This window comes from Thunnus albacares, chromosome 19 (assembly GCF_914725855.1).
Source record: "Thunnus albacares chromosome 19, fThuAlb1.1, whole genome shotgun sequence".
Lineage (NCBI taxonomy): Eukaryota > Metazoa > Chordata > Actinopteri > Scombriformes > Scombridae > Thunnus > Thunnus albacares.
The window spans coordinates 2,161,754-2,172,302 of record NC_058124.1 but is presented as its reverse complement, the minus strand read 5'-3'; positions in this window follow the sequence as shown (position 1 = coordinate 2,172,302).

Sequence of the window (10,549 nt, the reverse complement as noted above, 5' to 3'; positions counted from 1 at the left end):
AACATCTATTAGCTATTAATTTTATAAGTAGTAAAGTTGTGTATTATTTCAGTTTCACACTTTTAAATGTTGTATATTTAGGCCCAATCATTTTTTAAATAATTGTGGTTCTAATATATTCAATTCAATTCAATTTTATTTATATAGCCCCAAATCATAACAAAAGTTATCTCAGGGCACTTTTCACAAAGAGCAGGTCTAGACAGTACTCTTTAATTTACAGAGACCCAACAATTCCCCCATGAGCAGCACTTGGAGACAGCAGCAAGGCAAAACTCCTCTTCAAGAGGAAGAAACCTCAAGTAGAACTGGGCTCTAGGTGGGCCATCTGCCATGACCGGATGGGTTGAGAGAGAAAGAAAGAGAAGGGGCAGGGGGCTGGAGATACAGAGAAGCAGGATAACAACAATAATAACAATAATAACAACAAAAAAAATAAAATAAATAAAAATAATAATAATAGATATATGACTAGCAATAACAAATAGCAGCAATAGCCGGAGAAGGACATCCCTGCGGCGAAGGGTTTCCTGCAGATGAGAAAGCACAAAAAACTCAGGGGAAGAAGCCAAGTTAGTAACATGCACTAATGGTACATGAATGCATACAGATGCATACAGATGATATACTGTTTATGTTGAAGAAATATTGACTACATCATTTTTTAAGACTGTGGGACATTTATGATTGTGTATACACATGGCCTAAGACAGTTCTAAATTTGTTCGCAGAGTAAAAACAAATTCAGGTAAGAACATGTTGAAGAATTCTAGATTTGTGTTTAAAATGTTCGTGAGCACGTGAGTTTGTGAATGAGGCCCATTATTCCTACTAAGTTGTTTACATGGCTAATGAAAACTAATATTGCACTAATATTACATGCAGAGGATTTTCAAGGTTTCCCCCTTGTGATTCCCAGTGGGAACGGGAATCACAAGATCTCAAGAAACCAGTGAGGTGAAAAACATTAGTGAGCTGCTGCCTGATATTAATTTATAAGTGAGACTGATATGACTGATATAAATATATAGTTACAGGCACATCCAGTACCTAGCTTGTCCCATGATGTTTACTACGCTGCTGATTGTTTTTGGTGCATCACACTGAGTTGTCACCGTCGGTCAGGATAATAACCAATCCCCTCCATCCCTATTGTGGAGAAGGAGCACTCTGCCTGCCCTGAACATCTCTCCACTCTCCTCTCATTCCTCTCCTCTGTCTGCCTTCCTGTTCCAGCATATGTCATTTTGCCTGTGCAGGGGTGCGTTGCGCAACCAGCACCATCATGCATCTCTATCCCAGCCTTGCAAACTATTTGCTAGTTGGTTTGTTTACAACGCATAGCGCTGACTGTTAACAGGCAAGAGGCCGTGTGTTGCAAACTGCAGTAAAAACCTCAAATGAGATGCATATTCTGAACGTGCTGTATACATGTCCAAAGAATGCTCCTAAAACCAGAATATCAGTATATCCCACGTCTTAATCGTAAAATGCTACAATTCTGAATATCCAAACAGAATATGCTGTTTACATGACCTGTGTCAAATTAGGAATATTGTCATATTGGAATAATAGTGGAATATTAGTGTGCATCTAAATGTAGTCAGTGACCAGACAACCTAGGGCCTTTGGGGCTCCTAACAGTCTGGGGCCCCAGGAGAGTTTCCCACTTTGCCCATTTGGTAAAAACAGTTTTGGATGATTTTTGCAGTGTGGGAAATGTCACATCTGTTATTTTAAAGGTTCTATTTGTAAGAACCAGAAATTCCTTCTCATTAGTTACACCGTTGGCCGTTAAGCGAGATGCAGTCAACATCCTGGTGCTTATGCTCGCACGCGTGCTCGCTCAGTGGTGCAAGACTATTGAAGGTGACTTCTCATAATAACATAAAAGATCTCTAATGTTGTGTTTTGCACTGTTTCAGCAAAGCATCTCTCACTCCCAGTCAGTCAGTCCCCCCCACCCTGCTGCAGTATGTGCACATGCTTGCTCACACACAAACACACACACACAGAGGCTCCTGTTGCACTGTGGCTGCTGGCCGGTGAGAGCCAATTCACACAACTCAATCCGCAAGAATATGCATCAACCACCCAAACCTGACCCAACCCAAAAAACGGCAACTTTTTTTTTTTTACCAACTGTGTAAACACTGGTAGGCTCAGTGAACTGTGGCCAGGGAGCAACCCGCTGTGGCCAGGGGGATCAAAACCCTGTGGCTGGGGGGGGATCAACGAGCTGTGGCTGGGAAGCAAAGCACTGTGGTTTTGTTGTGAAATGTTTGCTTATTACGACCTTTGGACTACCACCAGAAGAAACAAAAGGGGTAAGCTATGTTCTGCTATCACTCTGGAACTTGTTTTCTGCTCTTTTGTTGAGGAAATAATGTTGTTTTAGCTGTGTGTGTGTGCTCGGGACTTCTCATTGCAGGGGTGTTTTATTGTGAAATGTGTTGTGGTTGATGAAGGCAGCTAGCCTTCTCATTAGCTGGAGAGCTAATATCGGCATTGTGTTTCTACTTGGATAGCACTGTTTTTGTTGTGTTGTTGTGTCTTTATGCCGGTTGTTTGTTGACAATAGTGGAAGAGAGGCAAGGCACTCGGGAGCGCGCAAAAACGTCACATTCTTTGGATTTTCGGAAAATCCGGCCCGGGTCCTTCACATAGAAATCAGTCCACAGGCTGTTACAGACAACTGAGAATGTTGGGGAAAGTAGCATTTTTTAAGTTACATTACTACCCGTTCACTCATTGGCAATAAAAAAAACAATAATGTACATGTAAATTGCTTCACAATTCTTGCATATAGAACCTTTAAGACTTTTTTAACACTCAGGTCACATTATTATAACTGAGCCTATTGGATTTACTGACAAAGAACATGAGATGCAGTTGAAAGCTCAGAAAAGCTCAAAAAAGGGTCAAAGTGGACCATTGAATCGTGAAAATTTTGTCACACAGTTTAAACGTGTGTGTCATATGAGAGATTTCTCATGTAAAAAGAAAAATTGCACATCCAAATTTGTATAGAAATCAAGGACCAAAAAGAGTCCTGTGTGTGTGTGTTTGTGTGTTTATTGGTGTGTGCTTTTGCCTCCCGTCAGTCTGCCATCCATGCCAGCAGAGGCAGGACAAGGTGAGTGAAGCCTCCTCAAATGCTGAGTGTGTGTTTCTGGGTTGAGGATAGATAGATAGGATCCCTTTTGTCGGGGAACAGAGGGGGCGAGGAGGTTAGCAGAAAAGAAAAGACAGGAGGGGCTGTGCTTTAATAAATCCCCAGCAGTCTCATTGCTACAACATTGCAGTGGTCTGGCATTGTCACCATAACTCAGCCAGCAGGGCTGATGGGATCCTGCTCTGAATGGCCCAGATAGCCTTCACAGGCCCAGCATGGCATGCAGTCACAGAGCAGCCAGAGATAAATCACCAGGGGCCGGCTGACTTCCATTGTGGCTGTAATGAAGCACAATCTGGGCTACGGCAACTTAAAGGTCTCATAATTCAGGATAAACTCAACATTTCGTCCTTGTTGATCAAAGATGTTAAATCACAGCGCGCTCCGGTAGTCTACTGGTTAAGGCCTATGCCACATGACCCACATGGTCTACGGTTTAAATCCGACTGCGGACCTTTGTTGCATGTCAACTCCCATCTCTCTCTCTCCCTTCAATTCCTGTCATATCTACACTGTTACTATAAAGATGCCCCCCCCACCAAAGAAAAGATGTTAAATCAAGATATTGACTAAAATTTTATTTAAGGACATGAAAGTCTGAATTTCAAACAAACATTCATGTTCCTCAGAGGATGAATCCTACTGACTTTGATGACCCCCTGACTTTTCCTGTAGCAACACCATGAGGTCGACATGTCTCAACAACTGTTAGATGGATTTCCATGACATTTACAAATTTAAGGTCCCTAGAAGATACACTCAATACAACATACAATTTTGGTGATTCTCTGATTTTTTCTCTGGCTCCACTAGCAGGTCAAAGTTTTCATTTATGCTGTGATACATGTCAACATGTACTTCAGGGATTGGCACAAATTGGAAACAAAATAGGAACAAATGTTCAGATGTTCATGGTTCCCAGGTGATGTATGACTTTGGCTGGACTCTTCATCTAGCTCCACCATGAGGCTGACTTCTTAATTCTTCATTGAAATATCTCAACAATTACTGCATGGATTGCTGCAAAATTTGGTTTACAAATTCCTGTTCCCCAGAGGATGAATTGTTGTAATTTCGATCCTCTGACTGTTCATATAGCACCATCACAAAGTTCAAATTGAATTTTGTCCAATACTTATCAATAGCAAAAACCTGCAAAACTCATGACATTCCCATCAGCCCCGGCTGTGCTTTGTGTTTAGTGCTAATTAGCAAATATTTGCATGCTAACACGCTAAACCAACACAGAAACATGACATGCATTATACCTGCTAAACATCAACATGCCAGCATTATCATTGTGAGCATGTTAGCAATGCTTATGTGTGCATTTAGCTCAAGTACAGCCTCACTCAACTGGAAACCTCCATGCTGCAGGTTTTCCCTGAAATGCTGGTGTCATCCAGGCAGAGCCCAGTAAGGTCAGAGCTTAGGGTCAAGTCAAGTTATTTGCTTTATAGAGCACATTTCAAAACAACAAACGCTGACCAAAGTGCTTTACAGAGAGATTAAATTATGGGATTATTTGATTGATGATTACAATCAACAAAAACACAGGAATGATCAAATATAAACACAGACATAAATAAGAGGATATAAGTGAATCAATTAAAGCATAGCACAAACAACAGATAAATACAAACAAATAAAAGCCAGAGTGTGGTCAAGCATGACTTCATGACGGGTCTTTAGACGGTTTTAAAGACATCAGCGGAGGGGGAAGATCACTTTTGGTTTTTAACTGCGTGTGTGGAATGGAGAGCAGGGATTGGTCAGCAGATCTGAGGAACCCAGTATTCCTAAGGATTACATTCATACTGGATAATTCCAAAACCATGAACTCTCCCTAACCTTACTCAAGTGTTACTTAACCTTAAGTCTTCAGTATGTTTCAAACAGACTTAATCTCAAGGCAAAAGTGTCCAGACTTTCTCAACATGATCATAAAAAGTGTCTGAGGGAAGCTAATTGTGTGAGAAGAATGACAAAAGAGAACAGGAATTCAAAATGTGCCTGCTTTCACACCTGGCCAATTACTGGTGCTGAAGTGGTTGTTATTGTCGGATTGTTGGTTTTGGAAAGTTCTAAAAAGATTTTGATGCAGCTCGGCCCCCAATTATGCAATCAGAATGGGGGTATTAGATGCTGTTAGACAATCTGACAAGCACTTTGTAGCATACTGAAGCCTATAACCATAACTCAAACCAAGTAACACCAACATTTTAAAAACATTGTCACTGAACATCAAATATCAGTGTTGTTGTCTGATAGTAGAGCTGGAGGGTCAGTGATGGTTTGAGATTTTGAATGTGTTTTCCTACCTACCCATCAAAAAACAACATGCAGACCCTTGAAACTTGCTCGAGTTAAGCAATCCATCAAGTAAACATTATTACAATACATAATATTTATTTCTCAAAAGCTTTTGTCCAAAGCAACATATAATAACTGTTACTTGTTACTAAGTGTTCATACATAACATTAACATGGTGGGGTAATGCAGTTGTCAGTGCAGATTTATTTAAAACATCTCAACTGCATTACCATTTAAGGATGATGTAACACTGACAGCAATACAATCATCTGATCAAGTCTCTGCAAGTTGATTTCTGCTGCATAGTGAAAGGATTAGGATTCCTTACAGTTTATGTTATATGTTAGAAATTCATCAGGCGAAATTTAAAGTATAGGCTACATGATTTGCATTAAATTAGTTAAAATCAGGCAAAACCACCAGTGGGGACTGTTAACTAAGCTATATTCACTTAAAAAACATCATAAAGAAGGTTGTTCTTTTCCTGAGCTGCAGTGATGCAAGAAGAGGACCGGAGAGGGATTTTATTTCTGTAGTCAGTGGGGTTCATGCAGGAAGCAGACCAAGTGTCTGAGATGTATTTTGTTGAGGGCTGGTGAGTAAAAAATCGTGTTCATGAAGCCAATATCTGTTTCCAGCAGAATGTTGTCACTAGACATAAATGTTGAGGTGTGGAAAGGTCCAGTATGAACATAATTCCTACAGGGCTGATATAAAGTCTGTTTGGTTTCATGCCTGCAAGATGTTGAATGGTATAAATAGTTAGATTAATAAAACAGACTATTTGCATGATTGTAAAAATGTAACACTGGCTTGCACATACATCAAGTAAAGAGAAAACTCTCATCTGAGGCTAGTTTGGCCTTGCTAGTGTCAAAATGTATGTAATAAAAGCATGACTAAAAATGGAGATACTCTTTAGTGCTTTGACTAATGCTTTGGAATGTGCTCCCCGTCACTAACATAGACAGTCAGCGGGGAAGTATGAGTCTCATTGCATTTCAAGGGCACTATAGAGCATCAGTGAAGCACAGAGAGTTAGAACTGAGCCGCTGAGTTGTGTCAGTGTCACAGAATGAGAACCATTCACAAGAGTGATGTGAACACAGCCGGGGCCTGCCGACCAATACAAAAAAGGGAGAAAGAGAACGTTTCTTACTTCTCAATCAAACACCTGCTCTCCTTCCTCTTTTCAGCTCCAGATTGTCCCTCATTGATAGAGTATAATCAGGAGGTCAAGTTGCTAATTTTCCAGGCACACCTTTTGGTGCCCATTCAGTGCCGGGGGAGAAAATTACAGGGTAGTCTCTTCCTAATAGCTTACCATTGGGCTGCAAAGAGGAGGGCAAGAGATAAAGACAAGAGAGAGGAAGAGGATGATTGCCCAGCTGAGTGACGCTGGCGTCCGGTGGCATGAATATGTTCGCCTGGCTCGGTTCCATCACCGATTGTGAGGGCAGATGTTGCTGCGGGCCCTCAGGCGTGGCCCTGACGCGGTGGCAGCAGGTTTGCCGTGGCTGCTGCCCAACCAGCTGCCATCTGAAGTGTCACTCCACATCCTCGGCAAGGGATAGGAGTCAAACTGGGCTTGACCAGAAGGGCCGAGGGCGCGCTTCACGCCATGTGTGGCGACAAAAGGCCCGGTGGTCTGCAGTCACGGTCTAGGCTGCCAGTGCTTTTCAGGAGGATGTGGAGGGTGGGCGGGCTGAGGGGGAGCTGACAGAGACAAATGGCTGAGCAGAGCGTCGGTCACAGGATGCAGCTGCTGCGCATCAATCGCTTCCTCCTCACAATTAGAATGACTGCCGGCTTCAGCACAAGGAGCAGGGACGGAAACTCAAGTTTCCATTTGGCTTATTGAAGGGTGTGAATACAAGTCTTCAAGTAAAAGACAGCCAGAGATTGAGAAGACTTATTTTCGTCTAAAACTTTCAGAACTAATCTTGGGTACTGTATCTTGGAATGCCTGCTTTCTTTATGCTGCTATAAACCATTACTGAGTTTTCAATAAAAGGTAGATAATTCTTGAAGGACAGGAGATTGACTCATAGGATATATCTGGTTTATTACAACCTGGGTCTTATCTTTGTAGCTTTGGCCATCATTTTTATCAGTCATGGTAACATTGTACATGCAAAGTTAATTGCTGAGATATGGGAATGTGGTGAAAAGCCCACTATACCTCATTATGTTCATACTGAATCAATCTGCCGCTAAATGTATGTGCTTCGCTAACATTTAGTGCCAGTGTATGACGTATGAAGTGGTGGATGTGGTGGTGGATGGGTGGAGAGAGTTCAACTTAAATGTGGAAGACGAGAGATGCCTTACCTTAAACACATTTCATTTTCCACAATCTTACTCTAATCTACAACTAGCCACTACTACCATGGTTGTACTTAAGTACTTAAGTAAGAAAGAATTGTAAAAGCATTGGCACAGAATGTTAAATAATGTTACCATAGAAACATCTGATACCAAGAAGAAAGGGTTGGACTTCACTAGCACTCGGTCAGGTGGTAAACAAGACAACAGGTCAGTCAAATTACCTAAACAACTTTATTTAGAGGTAAAACTGAAAGTATACCAAGTACACCAACCACCAGTGATGTCTATTATAATCCCTCATTGCACAGGAAAACTGTGCACACAACTCTGGTAAGTTCAGTAGGTTCAAGTTGAAGCAGGAAAGCGGCGTAAACTGTAAACTGTGATGGATGTATACAACAGACTGGGAAATAATCTCACCATTCACCTTTGTTTTCTCTTCTAAATATGTTTGTCATACCAGGAGGGTTTGTTTAAAACCTTTTTGATCTTCTGACTACTGTGTTGAGTTTCTTGCCCTGTAGGACTTGTTTTTAGTGATGCTGCAGTGTTCCAAGATCTCAGCAATTTACTTGGTGAGAACAATGTTGCTTTTATAGCAATGATGGCCAAAACTACAAAAGTAAAACCAAAGTTGCAACAAACCAGAATTATGCTTTAAGGTCAAAGTAGAGTATAATAACTCCAATGGAATTCTACTTTCAGATCCTTCTCCAGTCACAGGAAGAAAGAATGTGAAACTTAAAAATCAAATAAAAAACAGAAAAAGGTGAACTGAACATCACATCTTTAGCTTCTCTTGTTCTTGCAGCTTGATGGTAAACATCTGTGTGCTGAGTCTAGTTTACTGATGTCAATCTATGGGATTTCTCAGGATTCTCAAGTTCAAAAATTAATGTCTTACCATCATTTGGGTCTGTGAAAAATTCAGTTTTTGTCATCGGCTGGAAGACGGCATGAATGATATTTCAATCAGATGAAGATGAAGATGACAACCTTTTTCTCTTGCACACCACTATATTTGCAGTCTTCTCTGAAAGCCGTTTTTAAAACAGACCACCAGTTTCCTTGATTGAGGCAGTGCTTTATTTTTATCAGGAGGAGATTATCAGTTAAAGGAGACATCCTTTATCTTTCGGGCTGCAGGGAACAGAACTTAGAAACAAAGAATGCTGCGTAGATGATCTTTAGTGTTTGACCTGGTATCCTTAATCAAATTTTTCTGCCAGATCTTGATGTCTCCGAGGTCGCTGCAAAGTCACTCGTTTGAGGAGGGTTTTACAACATGACTTAATTGATTAGGGCAGCCTGTAGGACTTCCTTTTCTTGGCAGAGGGAATTTAATTGGAAGACACAGACATGATTACGTGAAGTGCTGATTAAATGAGAGGACCAAAACCATGTAGCCTGTCTCTGTTTTACTTCCCAACATCCGATCATAATCAGGGGCTCTGATGATAAAGGCAATTACATTACTTCAACAAGCAGAGGACAACAATTTAACCAATAGAGGAAAAGAATAATTAAGCTCAATTGTCTACATGGCTGCATTAGGACAGAGTCAGAGCTTTCTGGATCCACCCTTAGCCAAAAACACAATGTGGGTAAAAATAACAGAACAATGCAGAATGTCAGTCTACAACCTTCTAAACCAGTAGTAGATGCTTGCCCTCAGTGTGTGTAACCAGTTTTTTTGTGTCTTTAGACACATTTCTCATGACAGAGGTTAATTTGCGCTGACCCATCCCTCTCCAGTGAAGAATTCCTCTTTTGTCTCTTAGAGAGCTGGAAGTTTTACACAAGCTATGAGCTCAATTCTTCAATAGAATGGAGTGCTGCAAATATTGTCCCAGCTCTATAAAGGCCACCAGTCCTCTCAGAACAGTGATAAAAATGAGACACAGTGTTCTGAAAGTAGTTTGAAGATTTACAGCCCTGCATGTGTTAAGGTAGGTGACGTGACTGCATGTCAGACCAAAACCCTGCACACCTTTAGCTGTCTTTTACTGACATCTGATGGTGAAAAATAGTATTACAGCACTTTTAGACTTCTATTTCCTGAAAAAAGCAACTGCTATCTAAGATTTTATGCTTCTCCTTTATGATTCACCTATAATGCAGTACACCTTAATGAGCTTAATTTCCAGTGCTCCACACTAAAACTGAAACAAACACAGCACAGCAGCACAGGGCAACAACTGGTCCAATTTAGGCATGACTGGATAGACATCAAGCTCTGGAGCTTTGGATTAACCTGGTTGTGTACATTTTTTCTACGCTGAGATTTTACTTGACTGCAGATTTGCGATGTGGTGATTTAATTAAACACATTAATTCAATACGCAATATGTAAGTAGAAAACTGAATTAATGTAGGTATTAAACCTAGATTTTTACACAGGGGCCCTTTTCAAGATAGAGCCTCAAGATTGTAAAATAAAACAGAACCTGCCGTAATGACTTTATCATATCAGCTGATATCTTGCTCTCCTGCTGCATGTTCCCAAACACAATTTCAATGAATTTAGTGCAAATCAGTTGATACATGGCAAGCTTTTGAGTCCCCAGAGTGTCAGAGCCCAGGCCAGCTACCTGCTGAACTGGGTTAGTGATCCAGCTTTGAGATCAGGTGACTGGGGGACTAGATCTCTGTACGGGCCTAAAACACAGACCTGAACCGGGTCTGTATTTGAGCCTATCAGACATGACCCGATAGAACCTGCCAAAACCTGA